This window comes from Prionailurus bengalensis, chromosome A3, assembly GCF_016509475.1.
Source record: "Prionailurus bengalensis isolate Pbe53 chromosome A3, Fcat_Pben_1.1_paternal_pri, whole genome shotgun sequence".
Taxonomy (NCBI): Eukaryota; Metazoa; Chordata; class Mammalia; order Carnivora; family Felidae; genus Prionailurus; species Prionailurus bengalensis.
In genome coordinates this window covers 4,555,246-4,569,981 of record NC_057354.1, presented here as the reverse complement: position 1 = coordinate 4,569,981, position 14,736 = coordinate 4,555,246, and positions in this window count along the sequence as shown.

Here is a 14,736-nt window from a genome sequence, read left to right as displayed (position 1 = left end):
GAAAATCTAATTCCCACGTCCCCTGGGCCGAGCCCGTCTCTGAGTCTATTAGCAGAATCTCCAAATGCCACCCCAGGGACACCGGTACCCTTCCATTTAATGGGAATATTATGCAGACTGGTGGTTCCTGAACGTAATGAAGGTGGATGGCGCAAGCCCCCAGAGAGGCGGCAGGCAGAGGACAGGAGCAAACAGTGACAGTCCGTCCAATTACTCGGGACCCGCATCCCATGGCCTGGGGTCAGGGAGAGAGCCTTGAGGCTTGAAGAGCAGGCCCCTACCTGGGATGCACCTGACAGTGACACCTTCCTCGAGAGGCCCCTCAACCTTTCTGTCGAGAACCACATGGTATTGACAGGGAGGGACCCAGGCGTGGCTCCCACGGGCAACGTGGTGTGGCTTTGGGCCCAAAGGGGTTCTTTGGTTGGTGGGTGCACGTGACCCCGACAAGGAAGCCCAGCACGCTCACGATGCCATCTGGGACGAACTCAGACTCACAGCTGAGATCGAGGGGTGCGAGAGTCCCACACAGTCCCAAGGTTGCAGCAGAAATGGTCTGGCAGCAAAATCTTGGTGGGCTCCCCCCGTCCCTGGACTTGTGGCTCCGCCCTCCCTGGACTCGTGGTCTGTCCCGGAAACTATGGAATGGGCAGAGGCACCTCCACAGACCTGGAGGTGCTAAGAGCTTTGCAGAGGTGTCCAGAGAGCACAGAACCAACGAGAAGGGCCCCTGCCCCATACAATTGCCCAAGGCCTGAGACGGCAGGCCTTCTGGGGCCTATGAGCAGCTCCTTCGGCAAACACGGGCCCTGGCAAGTGACGGCTCGACTTCCTCTGCGGGCTTCTACCTGATGGCACATCATCCCCTGACCCCAGAAGCCATGGCTACCCACCCACCAGCCCCAGACCCCAAATTCTTACTCCTCTTCAGACAGCCCCAGAGTTGGGTTGCAAATCCAGCAATAGGGGCGCCCGGGGGGCTCAGTCAGTTAAGCATCCAACTCTTGGTTTCGGCTCAGGTCATGATCTCACAGTTTGTGAGTTCAAGCCCCACGTCAGGCTCTGTGCTGACAGTGCAGAGCCTACCTGGGATTCTCTCTCTCTCCTCTCTCTCTCTCTCTCTCTCTCTCAGCCTTTACCCACCCTCCCCTCAGAATAAATAAATAAACTTTAATTTTTTGTTGAATCCAGCAATGATTTGGAACTGCTCAGTGTAGATAGTGACCAGGCCCAACACTGAATAAGAGGCCGTGGCCGTCAGAAAATTCTCCAAGATGCTTCTCCATGAATTATAGTGTATCTGCAGTTCAGACACGCTCCCTGATAAATGTACTGCAGTGATTACAGAAATGGACAGGCACCAGAGCCAGCCAGGGCGGGAGCGGCAGCAGCCGGAAGGGCCAAGGGAAGGTTTGGAAGTAAAAACTCCCTATGCAAAATCATCTTTTCCAACAGCAGTCCTCGCTGGCTGGAGCCCAAGCTCATTCTTACATGAGAGGCTAAGCAAGTCTTTATGAGGCACCAAAGTGAAGTCAGGGGTCGGTGCCCTGAGCTCTGTCACCTGCAGAAAGACAAAGCTGGGGGCTGGAGAGGGGCAGCACCCAGAGAGCTCGACGCCCTTGCGTGAGGAGTCCTGACTGTTCACCGAGCCACTGGCGGTGGGTCCCTCTCTCTGTGTCTCTCGCACATGCACCCTCTTTTCGACCTGGGTGTCAGACCTGCCAGGTCACCTGGAGCGAAGAGTTGACGTGTCTAGTCGTGGGCCAGCCTGTGTGACCTCACCGGTCAGTGCACACGGCCTCCGTGGTCCTGTCTCGCCGTGGGAGGCCCTGCGCTCGCCACCACGGGAAGTGTGCGCCAAGGCAGGCTGCATGGAGGAGGCGTGGGGCCGGCCTCTGGCCTGCTTAGCTCTGTGGTTCTCCAGGCCCCCTCCCCCCCGCCCGAGCGCTGGGATATACAAATGGCAAGGGTGCCCACAAAGCCAGAGCGTCGGGATGGGAAGGACCTGAGGTCACCGGGCCTCACCTTCCGTCTGCCTGGTCCCCGGAGGCTGCTGAACGGAACCGAACCGAGACCCGCCGCTCCCTGCACGGCGTCTAACACGGACTTCTGTCTTCTCCCCCTTCCGTCCTCACGCTATCGCTGCCGGGACGCATCAGCCAGCCCTGCCTACACACGAGCCCCTGACTCGCTCCATTTGGGGCCGGGCTCTTATCTGAGCAACTGTCGGTATGAACTACATGTGCGGGGAGCTGCCCTCTGGGCACAGCCTGGCTGGGGCCGGAAGTCAGTGTGCAGGTGGGGGGCCAGCTGCGGGCAGGGGTACAGGGACGGGAAAGCAGAGCAGGGGCTGGGGGCTCAGGTGCACCTGATGCAGGCCACGCAGGACAGGAAGAGAGAGACGGAGACGGTCCGCACGCCGCCACCTTGCCGTCAAAGCTGATGATGAAAAACACGGCGACGTGGATATAGATCCAGTCCTTGGCCAGGAGACCCGCGAGGGAGGAGCCTGGAATGCCCGCCAGGACATCATAGGGCCCTGTGCCAGAGGGGGGGAGGGGGAGCAGTCGGGCAGGCCCCCAGTTCTGGCTCCCTTGCCTCTCCCTCACTCCTCCCGGCACCTGAAGACAGGACCAATGTCCTGGGGCAACCAGCCATGATGTCTGCTGCTTTGGGGTTTCTACCATGTTCCCTTCCAACAGGAGCTAGCATGGCCTGCGGTCACACGTCTCTCGCAGACAGGAGCCAGGGGGCTCCGGGGGTCTCGGGTGCTGAGAGAATTGGACCGCAGGCATCTGGGGTCAGCTGGAGACCCCCCCCCATGCTGCCTTCCCAAAGGCTGGGGAGACAGTGCACTCGGGGGTGGGACACTGGACTCAGAACAACGAAGGGTCAGAAGGCCTCCTCCAAAGACCCCCTGCTCGTCCCCACCACCCGAGGGAATCACCCTTTCCAAGATGGGGGCCGTGAGTCCTATCCCACTCTTGGCCAGAGAATTCCAGATCCAAAGGCTTGAAGGACACAGCCCAGCACCAGAAGAGCCCTCACCTGATGCTGGGCACCTGCCTGGATGACCAGCATGGTGACCCCGGATGACCCCGCCCGGAGCTTCTGGGAGGAACCCGGGCCACCTGGGACCACTCCCTGCGTGTCCTTCCCAAGCTGCTAGGGAGGGAGGGGGCCGCTGGCTGAAGGCAGGCCAGGACGAGGGCCCTGGGAGATTCTTCACCTTGCCCTGAGATTCTGGGATCCTCAGGAGGAATGATTAACTTCAAAATATGCGCATAAATGTCCTTTGAAGCTCCTCGGGCGGGAGGCAGGCCATCCAGGGTCCTCACGACTCGTTCCTGCTTCTCCGGCTTCCTTGGCCCATGCCAGCATCTGCCTTTCCAGGCCCTGCTGCTGAAGCAGCAGCCAAAATAAAAATGCACAGAGACTCTGCAGTGGGAAACAAACAGTCACTTCATTGCTCACCCACAGCCTCCCTGGGATATGAATCATGAGTCTGCGTCCTGCCGCTGAGTCCAGCAGTGGAGACAGCCTTCTGTTTCCCTCAGAGCCCAGGGGAAGGGGGCATTGCTGGGGGGCCGGGGGCCGGCCAGGACGCGTCCGCCTATGTCCTGGCGGGCACCTGCGTCACACCACCCGAGCCACAGCCCTCCGGGCCCACGAAGGTCACCTTGGAGGGGTCACGCTGCCCCTCCCCGCCCCATATCGTAGGCGAGGAATTTGGAGGGCGGGGGGCTCAGCCGAGGCAGAGCCCCAGGCCTCCGATCCCCTCACCGTCCCAAGCCCCCCGGCGCTGTGGTCTGGTCTGCAGTGGAAAATCCCCAGGCCCCATCCCCACCCTGAGTGCCGGCAGAGAGGTGACCCTACCTTGGCACTCGAGGGGGAGACACGGCTGGGGGGGATGGGGGGGTTCGGATCCAGGGTGGAGGGGGACTTAGAAACAGCCCCACTGGGACACGCAGAGCCCCACCGCGTGTCCCAGACAATCCAGACCGCACAGGTCGGAGCCCACCTGTGGGTCAAGGCCGCACGGAGGCCCACGCTCCTCTCACGGGCACATCTTGGGGACCAGGCGTCCCAGAGCCTTCTTGGGACCCTGTTTCCACATCCAGCTTCTCCCACGCCTACCAGGAGCTGTCACTCTGTAACCCAAGGCCGCCCTGCAGCCCACACTGATGCGGTCCCTCTCTCGAACCCGCTTTGGGTTGTGTTGCATTCTGCCAAAGTCACAGCTCATCTGGAGCAGGCTGTTTGGGAACCGGGGGTTCTAGGACCTCAGCTCTAAGGGTGCCAGGACTCTCTCCCGTTGTCGAAGCCACCATCCGGGGAGCCACGTGCCAATGTGACCGCAGGCACTGAGGCCCAGCCCCTGCTCAGAGATCCCCCCTCAACCTGCAAGACCCTTTCCCACAAGAAGACCTTTTTCCTTTTGAATGGTGATGAAAACTTGGCCATCCCAGCCACAGGGTCAAGTGCGAGGCACATCTGACCCCAGGTAGGCCTCCAGGCGACCCCGCCTGCCCTCGGGCCCCGGCCGGAGCAGCCCCAGCCCGTGTGGGATTCTTCATCACGGGTGCCGGGGGGCCCTCCACCTCCCTGAGCCTTCACTTCAAGCGCCGAGACCGAAGACTCACGTCCTCCTTAAACATGAAGCCCCGCTGCCCCCAGGGGCCGCGTGGCGAGGTAAAGCCCAAGGGGGCTCTGTCCCCAAGGCCACCTATCGAAGCAGCTGGTGGGGAGTGGGGAGCTGGGGTAGAGGAACAAATAAAGATACCGCTAGGTCCTGGGTCGGGGTTTTTCTCAGCCTCGGTCAGCAGAGTCTGAGCAGGCTGCACCCCAGAAACTCTCCGCATAAGTCCACATGCCAGAGCCGGGCACACAACGGAAAGGGCCCGTGCCTTCCCCCTGCAGGCAGCCCCGGGCTCTGCCGCACCCACGGTGGCCGAGAGAGCCCCCCCCCTCCTGACCTCTAGGTTCGGAGGTGCCCCAAACATCCTGGGTCTCCCTCAGAAACTCTTCACACTCCCCTCACCCACAAATTCACCCGAAGGCCTCGACAAGGGGCTCCGGCCCCAGGCACCCCGGCCTTTCCCGAGGGAGCGTCCGCGATCGGCTCCGGAAAGCCGGAAAGCCGGAAGGGGCTGCTAGGCCCCCCTGGAGATCAGCTCCAGGATACAGCTGTGCCTCAGGGCAAGGTGGCCCGGAGCCATGAGCCCCGCCTCCCTGGGGGTGGCCGTGTGCCCTGCCTGTGGACCCCGCAGAAGAGCCACGTTGGGCCACAGCAGCAGGACAGAGGACGTGGGGCCCGTGACCTGCCCGAGGGCCCAGCAGCACATACAGGTCTCCCCTCCGCTGCGCAGCTCAAACTCGCCTGCCGTGACCAGACAAGAGACGCCCGGCCGGCCTTGGCCTCGACACCCACCCACGCCTTCCCTCGGAATAAGAGGAGTCTTGCCGGGGCCTGTCCTCGGGCCCAGCGGCACCTTTTGCCAATACTCTTGAGCCAACATGGAGGCCGTGAGGGGACTGTTCCTGAAGCCTCCTAAAGCGCCTGGCCATTGCTAGGTTCTCAGCAGATAATTCCAGAATAAATGAATGAGCTGCAAGAGCCCAGTGCGGCTGCAGGAAGTCCCTGTAAGTAGTCCGTGGTATTGCGTCACGCAGGAGGCCGTTATTGGGTGCCTTCTGTATGCCTCGCCTGTGCTGAGTGTCACAGGGACCCCCGAAGAGGTGGGCGTATCAGCTCTGGCCTCCAAGGGCCTGAAGTGTGGTTGGACAGAGACAGTCCCAAGAAATCACTGAGAACCAGATAAAATGGCGGTGATCCTGTGTGTGTCTGCGCTTTTCGGGATCCCATGCCTGTTTCCCCGCAAGAGGTGGGGGCAGGAGAGGGGGTGTGGACTGCCCTCATATCCTTGGGTCGTCCCAGCCTTGCCTGCAAAGAAAAAGGTAGCACAGACACTCTCAGCCCCTGGCTGTTTCGCCCCCTGGGGAAGGTGCGGCCGTGTCTGAGCCGTTTTTAGCTGTCACAACTGGGACACCCTGGGGGGTGGGGGGGATGGCACCCGATCTGGTGGGGGGGGGGTCCAGGGATGGCGCTCAGCTTCCCGCAGCGAGCAGGAGAGCCCCCAGCAGGGCAGTATCTGGCCCAGATGTTGACAGCACTGAGGTGCACAAACCCCGCTCTCACGCAGCAGTCAAGGGCGTGGATTTTAATGCAACCAGACGTGGCTCCCGACGCGTGGACCCGGTCCGTAAGCCCTGCGACCCCGTCTCCTCCCCGGCAGGATGGGCGTACCTCACAGCACCTACGTAGGAGCTCGCTTCATCTTTGGGAGGACGGGATGAGAAAGAAGGCGGATGTTCTGAAGGCTCCAAGGCAGAGCCTGGCTCACGGGTTTAAGTCCTCGTTCTCGCCACCATTAGGAGCCTAAAAATCGCCAAACTGGGACAGGAAGTCATGAGCGTCGCAGCCCCAACCCAGATTTTTCTTGCCCAAAGAACACTCCCCAAGAGAATGTGGGCGGTGACCTGGCTTCTCTGGGGGCGCGGCCGCGGTGCCCCCACATGTGTCCATCCAGAACCCCTCTGACACAGGTGACGGGCCCCGCCTCCCAGGGTGCTGCGGGCTGAGCAAGAGCCCCAGTCTGACCGTCCTCTCCAGAGACGGTCCCCTCCCGCTTCTGTTGTTGGCTCGGGAATTACCAGTTCTCGTGCTGCTACGAGCCTAGGGGCCGGGACAGATGGGAGGCCTCCCTCGGGGTGCGTGCATCTTGCCTGAGAATGGCTTGCTCTTTTCCAGCACCCAGAAAAACTGGTGTGCCCAGGCACAAGCCTTGCCCCCGGTGCCCTTCACGGTGCAGGAGGGGAAGGTCCTGCCAGCTCCCGCCTAGGAAGGGCGTCACCTGGCCAGGCATGGAGGGCTGCTCAGGGGCTGCCTGGATGGTGGGGCCTTCCTAGCACCAGCTATGGGACCAAGACGACAGAAGCCGGCAGGGAGGGCCGTGTTCTGCCAACCTGGCGACGACTTGTACAAGTTCCACGGGAGACTCCAAACTCCGAGGGAGGTCACGCGGTCAGACTTGTGGTTTCTGAAAGCCTGGTTCCAATCCCGAGTCTTTTCTGCGTGTTTTCTCCCCCGCCTTCCTTCCGGCACCCTGAACCTGACCCCAACCCAAAGAACTGCAATGGCCTCTTCGCTGCTCTTGCGCTCTCCCGCCCCGTCTCGCTCATTCTTCATCGTGCTCCTGGAAGAGTAATCCTAAGGTGTCTGCATTACAGGACCCCCTCCCTGCCACCGGCAAGCCCCGCCCTCGGCAGCGAGAGTCTCCGTCATCACCGCCACCACGGCAGCGGCATTCAGGGCCCCTCCGTGGTCTTCACGGAGGCACTGAAAGCTCCCTGGTCGCTCGAAGTTCTTGTCTGTCCATCCGTTCAAGCACATACAACAGTGAACAGAAACACCCCCCGCCCCCTGTGCCTGCCTACAGTCCAGTAGAGGGACGCTAGAGGGTCACAAGAGCAAGTCTGGAATTACAGCTGTGATCGGAGAGGTCTGGAAGGCCAGGCAGCCTCCGGGGCAAGGTGATAATGGAGCTGAAGGACAGGATGGTGAGGCCTGAGTCCAGAGGGAAGTAAAACTGATCCTGAACATGCCTCTGGGCAAGGTTGGGGGGGGCGGGGGCTTGAGGGAGGAAACCGGGGCCCCCGCCCAGAAAGCAAGGAGGAACGGCATCTGTTGTAAGACAGGGGAGGTCGTGTGGGGTCCTGGATGCCAAGTCGAGCATATCGGTCTTGATCCTAAGCGCAATGGGGAGCCCCTGAAGGCCTTCGGGGCGCAGGGGGCAGGGGGCGAGATGAGACTTGCTGAAAAGAACGTCTGTAGCTTCTGTGCAGAGACTAGCCCAGCAAGGGAGCGCGCGGGCAGAGCAGTGGGGGCCACGCCGCAGAGGTCCAGGGAGGGTGGGAAGAGTGGGCTCCACGTGGAGGAGTGAACAGGGAAATGGAAGCTTCCAGAGAAATCAGGGCACTGCAAAATCATCCTTGTGTGCATAGACGCGAGTTGAGGGTGAGGCAGAGAACCTGTTTGCAAAACATGGCGGGGGGGAAACACCATTCCCTGAGGCGGGACATTCAGGAAGAAGGAGGCATCTGGAGTCTGGTCTGGGGGAGGTGAGGTCCGGGGGCCCCCAGGAGAGTCTGGCTCCATCCCGCGCTTTACCCGATGTTGTTTTTCAATCTGGGGGCCCCTCGTTTCACCCCAAAACCTACATACGTGGCCTGAGAAATTTTCCCAGCCAGGAATGAGCTTCCCCACCCCCACCCCCACATCTGCCTCCACCCAGCCTGCAGAGACCCAAAACCTATCCTTCAAGTCAGGCGCTTCCGCCAAGAAGCCCGGCCGGGTGAACCAGCCGGCAGCCGGCATCCATCCGACCCAGAGGTGCCCGGCCACTACCTTGCAAGACCAAAGCCAGCTGGACGTGCCGCCCCTTACCAGAAGGGAGTCTGCTTCGACCCCCTGCCCTGCAGGCTAAGTTCCAGAGGACAGAAACCCAGCCCTGCGGTCTCTATAGCCCCCCAACCCCACGCCCGGGGGCTTGCCCGGAGCCGTCACTCAGCCCAAGTGTTAACAACAGCCTCCCCTCTGCTCCCCAGAGTCCCAGAGCCACATGTCCGCGTCCGTGTGTGCATTCCAAACAGGCTGCGGGGGGTGCCTGCGAAAACACCTTTCCATCTTGAGCTCAGGGCCGAGGTCAAGCAAATGGATCTGGGCAGAAAATGCTCTTTAAAATGCATCGCGTGCAGGAGTTTAAAGAGACGCCCGCTGCTCGGTGAATTTCAAAAAGGAGCAAGCCAGTGATGAACGACCTCGTGTTGTTAGCAGGCTAAGGAGCGAGGGGCTCTGTCTGTCTGCCGGTAAATAAAGTGTGGTCATATGTCACCTTCGCGCTCTGCCGGAGGGAGGCTCCTCAACCTGTCGGACAGGCAAGCGCGGTTCCCGGGCCATCAGAGCATCATACAATAAGGTTCTGATTGGGATGAATTGCGGAAGGAGTCCCAGTGTGCGGGGAGGGGTCCCCACGCCCATCACGGGGTGGAGGGGGGGAGCAGGAGGGGGGGGTCTCAGGTTCATGGCTCCTGGGCAGAGAGGAAACTTCTGGGAGACTGCCTCGAGGCACGGACAAGCACGGTTTGATTGGGGTTTTTTTGTTAACCATCCAGCAGCCGCTTTTTTTCGAACTTTTCCATCCCGGGCGACGCGGTGAGACGGGTCTAAGGCAGTTTTCTCCTCGCCTGGCTTCGCGGGGGAAGAAATTAGTTCGAGTTCATCTATAGTATATTAATTACATGCTTCCGTTTGCTCGCCTCCTAGAGCTATCGGCGAAATGAAAACCACGGCGCGTTATTAACAAGCCAGTATTCAACACGCCCCGTGTCCAGAGCACCCTGTTAGGCACCGTGGGGAGATCAGAGAGCCCGCGAGGCCGCCACGGCGCTCCCAGGGTCTGCAAACAGATGCAGGGCGGCTCGGAAGCTATCACGGAGCCACGCATGGCTGAGTCCAAAGTGACGGTCTCGACACTGAGCAGATGAACTGAGGAGAGCGCTCAGGCAGAGCAGTGACAGGAGCGCAGAGGAGCCCCGCGGCTCCCTCTCACTTCGGGGAATACGGCCGGCTGTTGGCAGATTTCCTTTCTCGTGTATTACAAACCCGTCCCAAGGTTCCTCTGGGCCTGGGCACTCAGCGCCGTCACGGGGCTGTGCACAGACACAGATACAAGATAAAGGATGGGCCCGTCCCGCCAAGGTGAGCGGGGCTACGATCACCCTGGAGAGACGGGTGTGGGCAATCATTCACACACCCTGTTCCTTCCGAGATGGACAGCTTCTCGTCGGGGCCGGGAAAGCTGGGTTTGTGACCTTGGGCAAGTTATTTGCTTCTGGGAGCCCCACCTCCCATCTGAGGACGGGTAGAGCCTGCCAAGTAGTCCCCAGCACATCTGTCCCCAGCACATCTGTGAGCCCTCGCCGCACCTGCTGCTCCAGTATTCCCACCCACGTTTGTCCTGAGAGGCAGCGCTTGATGTCTGGGCCACCGACTTGGCCAAGTGCTTGCAGGAGGCGGGGGGGGGGGGGGGGGTGTCACGGCGCACAGTGCTGGGTGCCCAGCCGTCCTCCCGCACCATCCTGGCTTTCCAAGCTTCGGATTCTCCCAGTGGTTTGTTGTAACTCAACTTGGGGCCATTTTTACGGCAGGCTTCCCGCCTCCCTCCTGCTGAGGGGACCGCAGAGCATGCTGTGAAGACAGCACACTGACCGGGTTTGGATTTGGGTTGTACCACCGCCGAACACGGGCGTATCACGGCTGAGACTCCTCCCTGCCTCAGTTTCCTCATCTGCGGGATGAGGACGACGACCAGGTAAAGCGCTTGAAAATCGGCACCTGACCGATTAGTTACTGGTCGTGGCTATGACTATCCTCACGATGCCAATTTGAAAAGAAAGCGTGTGGCTGCTGTGGCAGGTGCCTCCCGAGGAGGTCTTACTTGGTCTTCCTCGCTGCCCGCGGCTCTGGTCGCCATCCCTGCGCGGCGACCCTGGGCGGGGCGTCACCGGTCTTATCCTGATTCTGGAGGAAAGTGTGACTCGTGAATCCCGGCCGCCTCCGGAAGCCCACGGGTGAGACTGGCCGTCTTCCCCCCTCCCCCCCCCACCACGGGAAGAGACCACAGAGTGGAATAATCAAAATTGAGGCTTTCCCCCAGGAAATCCTGCCGCCGAGGTCTCGGGACCGTTGAGTAGGAATCCCTTCTGGAAATCACGGCGCTGCTCCACCCTGGGGGACAGGGACCGCTCTCTGCCATGGGGGGGGGGGGCCGTGAGCCACTCGTGGCTATTTGAAACACGCCAAACACGATAATCTCAGCAGCTAAGGAGCATGCAAAACTGTGGCAAATAATCTGCCATTTTTCTGGCCTTCCGCAAGTTTGCAAAAGCTGGCGTGTGTTTTGCTCTGACGCCACATTGCAGTTTGGGACGCTCAATTTGCCTTTGGAAGTACTTGACGTGGATTGACGATTTCGGAAAATGTGAAGCCGAAAACACAGATAGACGCACCCGGGTTGTTCCAAACAAACTTCACAGTTGTCCAATAACTGAGCCAAGTGTTAGTTTTAAAATGTTCATTTTAATGAAGTAAAATGAAACATCTGTTCTTCAGTCGCATGAGCCACATTTCAAGTGCTCACAAGCCACACGTGGCTGGTGGCGGCTGATGGGACGGATAAAGAGCGGCTGCTCCAACATCACAGGGAGTTCTGCTCACTGGGCGGAGCTGCTCTAGAACAGTGGGGGGGGGGGGGCTGTGTAGATGCGGACAGGCCTGTGCCACCAGTTCCACGATCCAGACAGAATTTCAGAGCAGGGACTCTGGGGACAGCCATGCACCCAGTTCTGGCCCTGCGCCTCCCATCAAAGCAGCCTACCCTCCTCGCTCCCCTGGGGCTCCCCTGGAGTTCCCTGGGGCTCCTGTTCAACCCAGTGAACAGCTATAATTCCTTACCGTTTCTTGCACAATAAACTGAAACTTGCCTCTTTGTACCTTACACCTTCCCACCTTCCTTCTGTTCCCTGGAACTGAGTAGAGTAGAGACAAGCTCACTGCCTCAGACGCACCACAAGCCTTCAAACATTCCAAAGCACCTATCGCATCTCCTTAATCTTCTCATCCTGTATTCTAAACCATCACACCCTCTCTGGTTAGTGCCATGGGAGGAGAAACCTAGTAATCAACTGTCAGTCATTCACACTTTAGTGAGAATTTGCTCATCAGCTTGCTTTCCTCTGTAGGAGCAGGCGGTTCCACGACTCAGGGGACAACTTACCCATGGGGTAAGGCCATGGGGGGCCCAGCGTTAGAGCAGGAGGACCAATGTATAGTAAGACAGCTACGGAATTAGAAGGTTCACAATCTCTGGCCATTTGAGGCCTGGATGGAGTGGAGCTTCCAGAACTCTGTATGGTTGGTTCCGATGAGTGCAATCATTCCCAGCAGGCTGCATCCCAGAAAGCCAACCGGGAAGCCACAAGATGCTGCCACGGAGGCCCCACATGTGGCCCCTTTAGCTTAGCCTTCTCTGCTCCAACCAGCCCTTTGCTTGGAGGGTAGAGCACCAGACTCGGAGCGGGGCATGAAGACAGTCAAGGGCATGCCACGGGCCCTCCCCTGCCGCTGCCTCAGACCAAACCCTTCTTAGATGGCCTTTCTTCCCTCCTATGCCCCCAGGGTCAACGGCAGGGGCTTCCCACGTGCATTCCCACGGCCCCCTGCCCTTTCCCTGCTGTGGTAATGTGACACCATCCAGCTACTCATCTGTCTCCCCTGTCAGACACTGAGACCCCATCTGTCTCGGTTATTGTCCTCGGTGCCCGCCGCCTAATTGTTCGTCAGTTTCCCCGCAGAAGGGCATCGGAAGCCAGTCTGCGGGTAGAAAACCCGAAAGGAGGCTATGTCTTTCCCGCTCGTCCCTCTTTCCCCTGGGCCAGTGTCTGCAGTATCATCAGATCTTAATTAAGGCTCGTTGAACGAATGACATGACATGACAGCAGGTGAACCAGAAATGGAGGCAGGCGGGGACGCCGGTCCTGTGTGGACACAGAGCCACAAGTCTCCGTCAGCCCAGTGCCCCTCTGGGATCCCTCCCAGGGACGGATGGCCCAGGTGGGTTCAAGCACACCCCCCCCCAGCCTGCATCAACTGGGGGGGTTATAAGATTCTAAACTGGGGACATGTCAGGTAACTGGGCAGGTAGGGTTCATCTGTCCAAAGAGAGGTCTGCCTTTTGCCCAGGCTTCTGGGAGGAGGCCTCTAAGCCTTAGGAATGTCCTGCCTGATAGGGTGTCTTTGTTTACCTGGGGGCCTTGGGCCACACCAGGCAGTCTGTGCCGACAACATGATTTAGTGTGGGCGCCTTGGGCCACCCAGTATCAGCCTGACCTCTAGAGTGCCTGGAGACCGAGGTCAGCCAATGGGCCGTCAATCATGTCCACATGACCAAGCTCCTCCAAATACCCTGAGCGTTGGAGGCGTGGGGGGGCACCCGAGTGGGCAGGGCTCGTGCATGTGGGGATAGGAGCGGGCGCTGTCCGTGGTCCCAGCGGAGAGCCCCGCTGAGGCTCCTGCCCCTTTGCCATCCCGGCCCTGCCCCTTTGCCGAACCACCTGTGCCTCTTTCAAGGGGATAAACCAAGAGCGTGAGGTTAAAGGCTTGCTGAGTTCTGACAGGACTTCTAGCAGATGATTGAACTTGGAGGTGGCCTTGTGGAGCCCTCTAGTATAGTGCGGTGACTTTGCACAAATTCACTGTCCGTCTGGGCCTATGTTTCCACCTCGAACCGAGGAGACGGGCAAAGAGTTTCTCTGGTCCTTCCAGGGGTACCTGCATTGAGAGCACGTGTGTGCACGCACACGCGTGTGTTTGAGAGGCAGGGATGAAGGGCTCGCCATGGAACCCAGGCACCGGTGGGCCTGCCCCCAGTGTGCCCCCTAAGTCTGTGCCCCAGAGAGTGGGCACAGCCACAGCTGACTCCGAGCCACATGTGCAGGGCTGGCTTCTACCGAGCAGCTATTTGGGCCTGGCCTCGTCCAGGTGACATTGCTGCCCACAGGACCCACGCTCTCCGGGCCGGGGAGGTCCTGAGGCCTGTCTGGAAGAGGAAGAGGCTGTGGTCCCAGGGGGGGCCTCACCAGCTTGGGACTCAGCCTGGAGGTGACAGGGCCACCCAGGAGCGGGAGACACATGACACCTTGTGTCCACCCAGCTGAGCCTGAGGGGAGGGGTGTGCAGCGAGTGTGGGGAGTGTCCGGCCTGGTGCCCGCCCCTCCCACCCACCCTCCCCACCTTCTAGATCTTTCCTCGCATCTCAGAAGGGCCAACCACCATTCCGCCTGCCCTGGGGGCTGTCTCCTCAACTCCTTCCTCACATCACTGAGCCTCTATCTCCTCCACAGAGGGGGGGACGTGACGGAACCTTCCTCCTGTGGGAGGGGCGGGAATCTCATCTCAAGATTAGCATTATCGACCTATTATTACTGCCAGCGTGACTATCAGACTACTTTGTGCTAAGTACGGCGAACCGGCCCAGCATGTGGCCAAGAGCCGGGCCCCCGGTGTCCGCGTGTTGAACTCCCAACTCCGCCATTTATCAGCCGTGGGACAGGTGAGCTACCTGCTCCATGTGCGCGGCACCTTCCTCATCTCGAGGGCTGTTGTGAGATTCAACGGGTGAACGTATGTGGATTCATTTGTTATGTGGATCACGTGGACGGGGCCACAGCCCAGTGGGTGCTGGCCGCGTGTTTTCTGTGTCGTGGCCGTCCCCCGCTGACCCTTCGGCAGCCCTTCTCTGTCCTCTGTTAGAGCCTCTGTGCCTCGGCTGTCTGCCCGCTGTCCACCCTGGGGGTCTGCTCCATCGCGGGTCCGGCCTCTGCAGGGGAGAGACCAGCCCTCGCGCTGCCCTGTGCGCAGGGGCCTCACCTCCGTGTTGGCATCCGAAGGCTCCTCGGTAAACGGGGGCCAGAGGATCTGAATTTACCCCCAAACGCTACCCCCCCCCACTCCCTGGGCCACGTCGCCTAATGACTCCACGATGCTCGATGACCCCCTCCCAAATGGCGCCTGCAGAAGAGGCAGCAGCCAAGGCCAAGGGCGGGTCGAGGGCAGGG